The sequence below is a fragment of the Cervus elaphus genome, chromosome 26 (assembly GCF_910594005.1).
Source record: "Cervus elaphus chromosome 26, mCerEla1.1, whole genome shotgun sequence".
NCBI lineage: Eukaryota > Metazoa > Chordata > Mammalia > Artiodactyla > Cervidae > Cervus > Cervus elaphus.
The window spans coordinates 2726660-2740360 of record NC_057840.1 but is presented as its reverse complement, the minus strand read 5'-3'; positions in this window follow the sequence as shown (position 1 = coordinate 2740360).

Genomic DNA, 13701 nt, shown 5'->3' with positions numbered 1-13701 from the left:
TGGCTGAACAAACACGTGTGTGGAAGGGCCTTCCCCGTCGTAACTCGAGAATATACCCCAGGTTCCCGCCGCAACTCGAGAAAAACCATGAGACTTCCCCCTTGCCGCGAGATGAGGCCCGATTCCCCTGCACTGCGTGCACAGCAATTCTGTGTTGCACATCACACATGAAAGGAGCCTTGATTTCCTTCATGGGACTCCACAGAAAACCCAAGAACACTGTTTCAAGGCTAGAGGGATCCTGAGGTCACTGTAGCAACACGAAAGAGCTCCGTGGACCAAAAATCAACTCGAGATGAGAGGTTAGTCCTTAGCTTCGACTCCAGAGGAATACCACCTTACCAGAAGCACCTCAAGAGGAGGCTTCTCTCAGCTCTAGGTATGTGAGAGGGACCCTGAGTTTGCGGCCTCAAGTGGAATGGACACCGCGATGCCCTGACTCGAAATGAGGCCGGATATCCCTGCAGTGACTGGAATGCAGGCTCGTCTTGCATCTTCCAAGACGAAAGGGTGTCTGAATCCCCTGTGGAGACCACAGAGAAAGACCTAGTTCCGCACCTCATCGTGACAGGAGGCCTCAAATCCTTTGAAAACTCCAGAGGTATGCGGAGATCAGTGCCTCCAAAGGAGACGATGCCTGACTCCTCGTGAAACTTGATTGGAGACCCAGGATTCCTGTGGCACGTGGAAAGGGACCCTTGGTCTCCCGTCTCAGCTGGAGAGGCTTCCAAATTGCCCTGCAAAGCCTCGAGGAGAATCCCGAGTTGTCCCTCGCAACTAGGCAGGAGTCCTGACGTCGCTGAAGAAACACGTGGGTGGAAGGGTCATCCCCGTCGTAACTCGAGAATATACCCCAGGTTCCGGCCGCAACTCGAGAAAAACCATGAGACTTCCCCCTCGCCGCGAGATGAGGCCCGATTCCCCTGCACTGCGTGCAGAGCAATTCCGTGTTGCACATCACACATGAAAGGAGCCTTGATTTCCTTCATGGCACTCCAGAGAAACCCCAAGAACACTGTTTCAAGGCTAGAGGGATCCTGAGGTCACTGTAGCAACACGAAAGAGCTCCGTGGGCCAAAAATCAACACGAGATGAGAGGTTAGTCCCTGGCTTCGACTCCTGAGGAATACCACCTTACCACAAGCACCTCAAGAGGAGGCTTCTCTCAGCTCTAGGTATGTGAGAGGGATCCTGAGTTTGCGGCCTCAAGTGGAATGGAAACCGCGATGCCCTGACTCGAAATAAGGCCGGATATCCCTGCAGTGACTTGAATGCAGGCTCGTCTTGCATCTCCCAAGAAGAAAGGATGTCTGAATCCCCTGTGGAGACCACAGAGAAACACCTAGTTCCACACCTCATTGCGACCGGAGTCCTCACATCCTTTGAAAACTCTAGAGGTACGCGGAGATCAGTGCCTCCAAAGGAGACGATGCCTGACTCCTCGTGAAACTTGATAGGAGTCCCAGGATTCTTGTGGCACGTGGAAAGGGACCCTTGGTCTCCCGCCTCAGCTGGAGAGGCGTTCCAATTGCCCTGCCAAGCCTCGAGGAGAATCCAGAGTTGTCCCTCGCAACTAGGCAGGAGTCCTGACGTGGCTGAACAAACACGTGGGTGGAAGGGCCATCCCCGTCGTAACTCGAGAATATACCCCAGGTTCCCGCCGCAACTCGAGAAAAACCATGAGACTTCCCCCTCGATGCGAGATGAGGCCCGATTCCCCTGTACTGCGTGCAGAGCAATTCCGTCTTGCACATCACACATGAAAGGAGCCTTGATTTCCTTGATGGCACTCCAGAGAAACCCCAAGAACACTGTTTCAAGGATAGAGGGATCCTGAGGTCACTGTAGCAACACGAAAGAACTCTGTGGACCAAAAATCAACTCGAAAAGAGAGGTTAGTCCCTGGATTCGTCTCCAGAGGAATACCACCTTACCACAAGCACCTCAAGAGGAGGCTTCTCTCAGCTCTAGGTATGTGAGAGGGACCCTGAGTTTGCGGCCTCAAGTGGAATGGACACCGCGATGCCCTGACTCGAAATAAGGCCGGATATCCCTGCAGTGACTTCAATGCAGGCTCGTCTTGCATCTCCCAGGACGAAAGGATGTCTGAATCCCCTGTGGAAAGCATAGAGAAAGACTTAGTTCCCCACCTCATTGCGACCGATAGCCTCACATCCTTTGAAAACTCCAGAGGTACGCGGAGATCAGTGCCTCCAAAGGAGACGATGCCTGACTCCTCGTGAAACTTGATAGGAGTCCCAGGATTACTGTGGCACTTGGAAAGGGACACTTGGTCTCCCGCCTCAGCTGGAGAGGCGTCCCAATTGCACTGCCAAGCCTCGAGGAGAATCCAGAGTTGTCCCTCGCAACTAGGCAGGAGTCCTGACGTGGCTGAACAAACACGTGGGTGGAAGGGCCATCCCCGTCGTAACTCGAGAATATACCCCAGGTTCCCGCCGCAACTCGAGAAACACCATGAGACTTCCCCCTCGCCGCGAGATGAGGCCCGATTCCCCTGCACTGCGTGCAGAGCAATTCCGTGTTGCACATCACACATGAAAGGAGCCTTGATTTCCTTGATGGCACTCCAGAGAAACCCCAAGAACACTGTTTCAAGGCTAGAGGGATCCTGAGGTCACTGTAGCAACACGAAAGAGCTCCGTGGACCCAAAATCAACTCGAGATGAGAGGTTAGTCCCTGGCTTCGACTCCAGAGGAATACCACCTTACCACAAGCACCTCAAGAGGAGGCTTCTCTCAGCTCTAGGTATGTGAGAGGGACCCTGAGTTTGCGGCCTCAAGTGGAATGGACACCGCGATGCCCTGACGCGAAATAAGGCTGGATATCCCTGCAGTGACTTGAATGCAGGCTCGTCTTGCATCTCCCAAGATGAAAGGATGTCTGATTCCCCTGTGGAGACCACTAAGAAAGACCTAGTTCCCCACCTCATCGCGACCGGAGGCCTCACTTCCTTTGAAAACTCCAGAGGTATGCGGAGATCAGTGCCTCCAAAGGAGACGATGCCTGACTCCTCGTGAAACTTGATAGGAGTCCCAGGATTCCTGTGGTACGTGGAAAGGGACACTTGGTCTCCCGCCTCAGCTGGAGAGGCGTCCCAATTGCCTTGCCAAGCCTCGAGGAGAATCCCGAGTTGTGTCTCGCAACTAGGCAAGAGTCCTGACGTGGCTGAACAAACACGTGTGTGGAAGGGCCATCCCCGTCGTAACTCGAGAATATACCCCAGGTTCCCGCCACAACTCGAGAAAAACCATGAGACTTCCCCCTCGCCGCGAGATGAGGCCCGATTCCCCTGCACTGCGTGCACAGCAATTCTGTGTTGCACATCACACATGAAAGGAGCCTTGATTTCCTTCATGGCACTCCAGAGAAACCCCAAGAACACTGTTTCAAGGCTAGAGGGATCCTGAGGTCACTGTAGCAACACGAAAGAACTCTGTGGACCAAAAATCAACTCGAGATGAGAGGTAAGTACCTGGCTTCGACTCCAGAGGAATACCACCTTACCAGAAGCACCTCAAGAGGAGGCTTCTCTCAGCTCTAGGTATGTGAGAGGGACCCTGAGTTTGCGGCCTCAAGTGGAATGGACACCGCGATGCCCTGACTCGAAATAAGGCCGGATATCCCTGCAGTGACTGGAATGCAGGCTCGTCTTGCATCTCCCAAGACGAAAGGGTGTCTGAATCCCCTGTGGAGACCACAGAGAAAGACCTAGTTCCCCACCTCATCGCGACAGGAGGCCTCAAATCCTTTGAAAACTCCAGAGGTATGCGGAGATCAGTGCCTCCAAAGGAGACGATGCCTGACTCCTCGTGAAACTTGATAGGAGACCCAGGATTCCTGTGGCACGTGGAAAGGGACCCTTGGTCTCCCGCCTCAGCTGGAGATGCGTCCCAATTGCCCTGCAAAGCCTCGAGGAGAATCCCGAGTTGTCCCTCGCAACTAGGCAGGAGTCCTGACATGGCTGAACAAACACGTGTGTGGAAGGGCCATCCCCGTCGTAACTCGAGAATATACCCCAGGTTCCCGCCGCAACTCGAGAAAAACCATGAGACTTCCCCCTCGCCGCGAGATGTGGCCCGTTTCCCCTGCACTGCGTGCAGAGCAATTCCGTGTTGCACATCACACATGAAAGGAACCTTGATTTCCTTGATGGCACTCCAGAGAAACCCCAAGAACACTGTTTCAAGGCTAGAGGGATCCTGAGGTCACTGTAGAAACACGAAAGAGCTCCGTGGACCAAGAATCAACACGAGATGAGAGGTTAGTCCCTGGCTGCGACTCCTGAGGAATACCACCTTATCACAAGCACCTCAAGAGGAGGTTTCTCTCAGCTCTAGGTATGTGAGAGGGACCCTGAGTTTGCGGCCTCAAGTGGAATGGACACCGCGATGCCCTGACTCGAAATAAGGCCGGATATCCCTGCAGTGACTGGAATGCAGGCTCGTCTTGCATCTCCCAAGACAAAAGGGTGTCTGAATCCCCTGTGGAGACCACAGAGAAAGACCTAGTTCCCCACCTCATCGCGACTGGAGGCCTCAAATCCTTTGAAAACTCCAGAGGTATGCGGAGATCAGTGCCTCCAAAGGAGACGATGCCTGACTCCTCGTGAAACTTGATAGGAGACCCAGGATTCCTGTGGCACGTGGAAAGGGACGCTTGGTCTCCCGCCTCAGTTGGAGAGGCGTTCCAATTGCCCTGCCAAGCCTCGAGGAGAATCCCGAGTTGTTCCTCGCAGCTAGGCAGAGGTCCTCACGTGGATGAACAAACACGTGTGTGGAAGGGCCATCCCCGTCGTAACTCGAGAATATACCCCAGGTTCCCGCCGCAACTCGAGAAAAACCATGAGACTTCCCCCTTGCCGCGAGATGAGGCACGATTCCCCTGCACTGCGTGCAGAGCAATTCCGTGTTGCACATCACACATGAAAGGAGCCTTGATTTCCTTGATGGCACTCCAGAGAAACCCCAAGAACACTGTTTCAAGGATAGAGGGAGCCTGAGGTCACTGTAGCAACACGAAAGAGCTCCGTGGGCCAAAAATCAACTCGAGATGAGAGGTTAGTCCCTGGCTTCGACTCCAGAGGAATACCACCTTACCACAAGCACCTCAAGAGGAGGCTTCTCTCAGCTCTAGGTATGTGAGAGGGACCCTGAGTTTGCGGCCTCAAGTGGAATGGACACCGCGATGCCCTGACGCGAAATAAGGCTGGATATCCCTGCAGTGACTTGAATGCAGGCTCGTCTTGCATCTCCCAAGACGAAAGGGTGTCTGAATCCCCTGTGGAGACCACAGAGAAAGACCTAGTTCCCCACCTCATCGCGACCGGGGGCCTCAAATCCTTTGAAAACTCCAGAGGTATGCGGAGATCAGTGCCTCCAAAGGAGACGATGCCTGACTCCTCGTGAAACTTGATAGGAGACCCAGGATTCCTGTGGCACGTGGAAAGGGACCCTTGGTCTCCCGTCTCAGCTGGAGAGGCGTTCCAATTGCCCTGCCAAGCCTCGAGGAGAATCCCGAGTTGTCCCTTGCAACTAGGCAGGAGTCCTGACATGGCTGAACACACACGTGTGTGGAAGGGCCATCCCCGTCGTAACTCGAGAATATACCCCAGGTTCCCGCCGCAACTCGAGAAAAACCATGAGTCTTCCCCCTCGCCGCAAGATGAGGCCCGATTCCCCTGCACTGCGTGCAGAGCAATTCCGTGTTGCACATCACACATGAAAGGAGCCTTGATTTCCTTCATGGCACTCCAGAGAAACCCCAAGAACACTGTTTCAAGGCTAGAGGGATTCTGAGGTCACTGTAGCAACACGAAAGAGCTCCGTGGACCAAGAATCAACACGAGATGAGAGGTTAGTCCCTGGCTTCGACTCCTGAGGAATACCACCTTACCACAAGCACCTCAAGAGGAGGCTTCTCTCAGCTCTAGGTATGTGAGAGGGACCCTGAGTTTGCGGCCTCAAGTGGAATGGACACCGCGATGCCCTGACTCGAAATAAGGCCGGATATCCCTGCAGTGACTTCAATGCAGGCTCGTCTTGCATCTCCCAAGAAGAAAGGATGTCTGAATCCCTTGTGGAGACCACAGAGAAACACCTAGTTCCCCACCTCATCGCGACCAGAGGCCTCACATCCTCTGAAAACTCCAGAGGTACGCGGAGATCAGTGCCTCCAAAGGAGACGATGCCTGACTCCTCGTGAAACTTGATAGGAGTCCCAGGATTCCTGTGGCACTTGGAAAGGGACACTTGGTCTCCCGCCTGAGCTGGAGAGGCGTTACAATTGCCCTGCCAAGCCTCGAGGAGAATCCCGAGTTGTCCTTCGCAACTAGGCAGGAGTCCTGACGTGGCTGAACAAACACGTGGGTGGAAGGGCCATCCCCGTCGTAACTCGAGAATATACCCCAGGTTCCCGCCGCAACTCGAGAAAAACCATGAGACTTCCCCCTCGATGCGAGATGAGGCCCGATTCCCCTGTACTGCGTGCAGAGCAATTCTGTGTTGCACATCACACATGAAAGGAGCCTTGATTTCCTTGATGGCACTCCAGAGAAACCCCAAGAACACTGTTTCAAGGCTAGAGGGATCCTGAGGTCACTGTAGCAACACGCAAGAACTCTGTGGACCAAAAATCAACTCGAAAAGAGAGGTTAGTCCCTGGATTCGTCTCCAGAGGAATACCACCTTACCACAAGCTCCTCAAAAGGAGGCTTCTCTCAGCTCTAGGTATGTGAGAGGGACCCTGAGTTTGCGGCCTCAAGTGGAATGGACACCGCGATGCCCTGACTCGAAATAAGGCCGGATATCCCTGCAGTAACTTCAATGCAGGCTCGTCTTGCATCTCCCAGGACGAAAGGATGTCTGAATCCCCTGTGGAAAGCACAGAGAAAGACTTAGTTCCCCACCTCATCGCGACAGATAGCCTCACATCCTTTGAAAACTCCAGAGGTACGCGGAGATCAGTGCCTCCAAAGGAGACGATGCCTGACTTCTCGTGAAAATTGATAGGAGTCCAAGGATTCCTGTGGCACTTGGAAAGGGACACTTGGTCTCCCGCCTCAGCTGGAGAGGCGTCCCAATTGCCCTGCAAAGCCTCGAGGAGAATCCCGAGTTGTCCCTCGTAACTAGGCAGGAGTCCTGACATGGCTGAACACACACGTGTGTGGAAGGGCCATCCCCGTCGTAACTCGAGAATATACCCCAGGTTCCCGCCGCAACTCGAGAAAAACCATGAGTCTTCCCCCTCGCCGCGAGATGAGGCCCGATTCCCCTGCACTGCGTGCAGAGCAATTCCGTGTTGCACATCACACATGAAAGGAGCCTTGATTTCCTTGATGGCACTCCAGAGAAACCCCAAGAACACTGTTTCAAGGCTAGAGGGATCCTGAGGTCACTGTAGCAACACGAAAGAGCTCCGTGGACCAAGAATCAACACGAGATGAGAGGTTAGTCCCTGGCTTCGACTCCTGAGGAATACCACCTTACCACAAGCACCTCAAGAGGAGGCTTCTCTCAGCTCTAGGTATGTGAGAGGGATCCTGAGTTTGCGGCCTCAAGTGGAATGGACACCGCGATGTCCTGACTCGAAATAAGGCCGGATATCCCTGCAGTGACTTGAATGCAGGCTCGTCTTGCATCTCCCAAGAAGAAAGGATGTCTGAATCCCCTGTGGAGACCACAGAGAAACACCTAGTTCCCCACCTCATCGCGACCAGAGGCCTCACATCCTTTGAAAACTCCAGAGGTACGCGGAGATCAGTGCCTCCAAAGGAGACGATGCCTGATTCCTCGGGAAACTTGATAGGAGTCCCAGGATTCTTGTGGCACGTGGAAAGGGAACCTTGGTCTCCCGCCTCAGCTGGAGAGGCGTCCCAATTGCCCTGCCAAGCCTCGAGGAGAATCCCGAGTTGTCCCTCGCAACTAGGCAGGAGTCCTGACGTGGCTGAACAAACACGTGGGTGGAAGGGCCATCCCCGTCGTAACTCGAGAATATACCCCAGGTTCCCGCCGCAACTCGAGAAAAACCATGAGACTTCCCCCTCGATGCGAGATGAGGCCCGATTCCCCTGTATTGCGTGCAGAGCAATTCCGTCTTGCACATCACACATGAAAGGAGCCTTGATTTCCTTGATGGCACTCCAGAGAAACCCCAAGAACACTGTTTCAAGGATAGAGGGATCCTGAGGTCACTGTAGCAACACGAAAGAACTCTGTGGACCAAAAATCAACTCGAAAAGAGAGGTTAGTCCCTGGATTCGTCTCCAGAGGAATACCATCTTACCACAAGCACCTCAAGAGGAGGCTTCTCTCAGCTCTAGGTATGTGAGAGGGACCCTGAGTTTGCGGCCTCAAGTGGAATGGACACCGCGATGCCCTGACTCGAAATAAGGCCGGATATCCCTGCAGTGACTTCAATGCAGGCGCGTCTTGCATCTCCCAGGACGAAATGATGTCTGAATCCCCTGTGGAAAGCACAGAGAAACACTTAGTTCCCCACCTCATCGCGACCGATAGCCTCACATCCTTTGAAAATTCCAGAGGTACGCGGAGATCAGTGCCTCCAAAGGAGACGATGCCTGACTCCTCATGAAACTTGATAGGAGTCCCAGGATTCCTGTGACACTTGGAAAGGGACACTTGGTCTCCCGCCTCAGCTGGAGAGGCGTCCCAATTGCCCTGCCAAGCCTCGAGGAGAATCCAGAGTTGTCCCTCGCAACTAGGCAGGAGTCCTGACGTGGCTGAACAAACACGTGTGTGGAAGGGCCATCCCCGTCGTAACTCGAGAATATACCCCAGGTTCCCGCCGCAGCTCGAGAAAAACCATGAGACTTCCCCCTCGCCGCGAGATGAGGCCCGATTCCCCTGCACTGCGTGCAGAGCAATTCCGTCTTGCACATCACACATGAAAGGAGCCTTGATTTCCTTGATGGCACTCCAGAGAAACCCCAAGAACACTGTTTCAAGGCTAGAGGGATCCTGAGGTCACTGTAGCAACACGAAAGAGCTCCGTGGACCCAAAATTAACTCGAGATGAGAGGTTAGTCCCTGGCTTCGACTCCAGAGGAATACCACCTTACCACAAGCACCTCAAGAGGAGGCTTCTCTCAGCTCTAGGTATGTGAGAGGGACCCTGAGTTTGCGGCCTCAAGTGGAATGGACACCGCGATGCCCTGACGCGAAATAAGGCTGGATATCCCTGCAGTGACTTGAATGCAGGCTCGTCTTGCATCTCCCAAGATGAAAGGATGTCTGAATCCCCTGTGGAGACCACAGAGAAAGACCTAGTTCCCCACCTCATCGCGACCGGAGGCCTCACATCCTTTGAAAACTCCAGAGGTACGCGGAGATCAGTGCCTCCAAAGGAGACGATGCCTGACTCCTCGTGAAACTTGATAGGAGTCCCAAGATTCCTGTGGCACGTGGAAAGGGACCCTTGGTCTCCCGCCTCAGCTGGAGAGGCGTCCCAATTGCCCTGCCAAGCCTCGAGGAGAATCCCGAGTTGTCCCTCGCAACTAGGCAGGAGTCCTGACGTGGCTGAACAAACACGTGGGTGGAAGGGCCATCCCCGTCGTAACTCGAGAATATACCCCAGGTTCCCGCCGCAACTCGAGAAAAACTATGAGACTTCCCCCTCGATGCGAGATGAGGCCCGATTACCCTGTATTGCGTGCAGTACAATTCCGTCTTGCACATCACACATGAAAGGAGCCTTGATTTCCTTGATGGCACTCCAGAGAAACCCCAAGAACACTGTTTCAAGGCTAGAGGGATCCTGAGGTCACTGTAGCAACACGAAAGAGCTCCGTGGACCCAAAATCAACTCGAGATGAGAGGTTAGTCCCTGGCTTCGACTCCAGAGGAATACCACCTTACCACAAGCACCTCAAGAGGAGGCTTCTCTCAGCTCTAGGTATGTGAGAGGGACCCTGAGTTTGCGGCCTCAAGTGGAATGGACACCGCATTGCCCTGACTCGAAATAAGGCCGGATATCCCAGCAGTGACTGGAATGCAGGCTCGTCTTGCATCTCCCAAGACGAAAGGGTGTCTGAATCCCCTGTGGAGACCACAGAGAAAGACCTAGTTCCCCACCTCATCGCGACAGGAGGCCTCAAATCCTTTGAAAACTCCAGAGGTATGCGGAGATCAGTGCCTCCAAAGGAGACGATGCCTGACTCCTCGTGAAACTTGATAGGAGACCCAGGTTTCCTGTGGCACGTGGAAAGGGACCCTTGGTCTCCCGTCTCAGCTGGAGAGGCGTCCCAATTGCCCTGCAAAGCCTCGAGGAGAATCCCGAGTTGTCCCTCGCAACTAGGCAGGAGTCCTGACATGGCTGAACACACACGTGTGTGGAAGGGCCATCCCCGTCGTAACTCGAGAATATACCCCAGGTTCCCGCCGCACCTCTAGAAAAACCATGAGACTTCCCCCTCGCCACGAGATGAGGCCCGATTCCCCTGCACTGCGTGCAGAGCAATTCCGTGTTGCACATCACACATGAAAGGAGCCTTGATTTCCTTGATGGCACTCCAGAGAAACCCCAAGAACACTGTTTCAAGGCTAGAGGGATCCTGAGGTCACTGTAGCAACACGAAAGAGCTCCGTGGACCAAGAATCAACACGAGATGAGAGGTTAGTCCCTGGCTTCGACTCCTGAGGAATACCACCTTACCACAAGCACCTCAAGTGGAGGCTTCTCTCAGCTCTAGGTATGTGAGAGGGATCCTGAGTTTGCGGCCTCAAGTGGAATGGACCCCGCGATGCCCTGACTCGAAATAAGGCCAGATATCCCTGCAGTGACTGGAATGCAGGCTCGTCTTGCATCTCCCAAGACGAAAGGGTGTCTTAATCCCCTGTGGAGACCACAGGGAAAGACCTTGTTCCCCACCTCATCGCGACCGGAGGCCTCACATCCTTTGAAAACTCCAGAGGTATGCGGAGATCAGTGCCTCCAAAGGAGACGATGCCTGACTCCTCGTGAAACTTGATAGGAGTCCCAGGATTCCTGTGGCACGTGGAAAGGGACCCTTGGTCTCCCGTCTCAGCTGGAGAGGCGTCCCAATTGCCCTGCAAAGCCTCGAGGAGAATCCAGAGTTGTCCCTCGCAACTAGGCAGGAGTCCTGACATGGCTGAACACACACGTGTGTGGAAGGGCCATCCCCGTCGTAACTCGAGAATATACCCCAGGTTCCCGCCGCAACTCGAGAAAAACCATGAGACTTCCCCCTCGATGCGAGATGAGGCCCGATTCCCCTGCACTGCGTGCAGAGCAATTCCGTGTTGCACATCACACATGAAAGGAGCCTTGATTTCCTTGATGGCACTCCAGAGAAACCCCAAGAACACTGTTTCAAGGATAGAGGGATCCTGAGGTCACTGTAGCAACACGAAAGAACTCTGTGGACCAAAAATCAACTCGAAAAGAGAGGTTAGTCCCTGGATTCGTCTCCAGAGGAATACCATCTTACCACAAGCACCTCAAGAGGAGGCTACTTTCAGCTCTAGGTATGTGAGAGGGACCCTGAGTTTGCGGCCTCAAGTGGAATGGACACCGCGATGCCCTGACTCGAAATAAGGCCGGATATCCCTGCAGTGACTTCAATGCAGGCGCGTCTTGCATCTCCCAGGACGAAAGGATGTCTGAATCCCCTGTGGAAAGCACAGAGAAACACTTAGTTCCCCACCTCATCGCGACCGATAGCCTCACATCCTTTGAAAATTCCAGAGGTACGCGGAGATCAGTGCCTCCAAAGGAGACGATGCCTGACTCCTCGTGAAACTTGATAGGAGTCCCAGGATTCCTGTGACACTTGGAAAGGGACACTTGGTCTCCCGCCTCAGCTGGAGAGGCGTCCCAATTGCCCTGCCAAGCCTCGAGGAGAATCCAGAGTTGTCCTTCGCAACTAGGCAGGAGTCCTGACGTGGCTGAACAAACACGTGTGTGGAAGGGCCATCCCCGTCGTAACTCGAGAATATACCCCAGGTTCCCGCCGCAACTCGAGAAAAACCATGAGACTTCCCCCTCGCCGTGAGATGAGGCCCGATTCCCCTGCACTGCGTGCAGAGCAATTCCGTGTTGCACATCACACATGAAAGGAGCCTTGATTTCCTTGATGGCACTCCAGAGAAACCCCAAGAACACTGTTTCAAGGCTAGAGGGATCCTGAGGTCACTGTAGCAACACGAAAGAGCTCCGTGGGCCAAAAATCAACTCGAGATGAGAGGTTAGTCCCTGGCTTCGACTCCAGAGGAATACCACCTTACCACAAGCACCTCAAGAGGAGGCTTCTCTCAGCTCTAGGTATGTGAGAGGGACCCTGAGTTTGCGGCCTCAAGTGGAATGGACACCGCGATGCCCTGACGCGAAATAAGGCTGGATATCCCTTCAGTGACTTGAATGCAGGTTCGTCTTGCATCTCCCAAGATGAAAGGATGTCTGAATCCCCTGTGGAGACCACAGAGAAAGACCTAGTTCCCCACCTCATCGCGACCGGAGGCCTCACATCCTTTGAAAACTCCAGAGGTACGCGGAGATCAGTGCCTCCAAATGAGACGATGCCTGACTCCTCGTGAAACTTGATAGGAGTCCCAGGATTCCTGTGGCACGTGGAAAGGGACCCTTGGTCTCCCGCCTCAGCTGGAGAGGCGTCCCAATTGCCTTGCCAAGCCTCGAGGAGAATCCCGAGTTGTGTCTCGCAACTAGGCAAGAGTCCTGACATGGCTGAACAAACACGTGTGTGGAAGGGCCATCCGCGTCGTAACTCGAGAATATACCCCAGGTTCCCGCCGCAACTCGAGAAAAACCATGAGACTTCCCCCTCGCCGCGAGATGAGGCCCGATTCCCCTGCACTGCGTGCAGAGCAATTCTGTGTTGCACATCACACATGAAAGGAGCCTTGATTTCCTTCATGGCACTCCAGAGAAACCCCAAGAACACTGTTTCAAGGCTAGAGGGATCCTGAGGTCACTGTAGCAACACGAAAGAGCTCCGTGGGCCAAAAATCAACTCGAGATGAGAGGTTAGTCCCTGGCTTCGACTCCAGAGGAATACCACCTTACCACAAGCACCTCAAGAGGAGGCTTCTCTCAGCTCTAGGTATGTGAGAGGGACCCTGAGTTTGCGGCCTCAAGTGGAATGGACACCGCGATGCCCTGACTCGAAATAAGGCCGGATATCCCTGCAGTGACTGGAATGCAGCCTCGTCTTGCATCTCCCAAGACGAAAGGGTGTCTGAATCCCCTGTGGAGACCACAGAGAAAGACCTAGTTCCCCACCTCATCGCGACCAGAGGCCTCAAATCCTTTGAAAACTCCAGAGGTATGCGGAGATCAGTGCCTCCAAAGGAGACGATGCCTGACTCCTCGTGAAACTTGATTGGAGACCCAGGTTTCCTGTGGCACGTGGAAAGGGACCCGTGGTCTCCCGTCTCAGCTGGAGAGACGTCCCAATTGCCCTGCAAAGCCTCGAGGAGAATCCCGAGTTGTCCCTCGCAACTAGGCAGGATTCCTGACATGGCTGAACACACACGTGTGTGGAAGGGCCATCCCCGTCGTAACTCGAGAATATACCCCAGGTTCCCGCCGCACCTCGAGAAAAACCATGAGACTTCCCCCTCGCCACGAGATGAGGCCCGATTCCCCTGCACTGCGTGCAGAGCAATTCCGTGTTGCACATCACACAT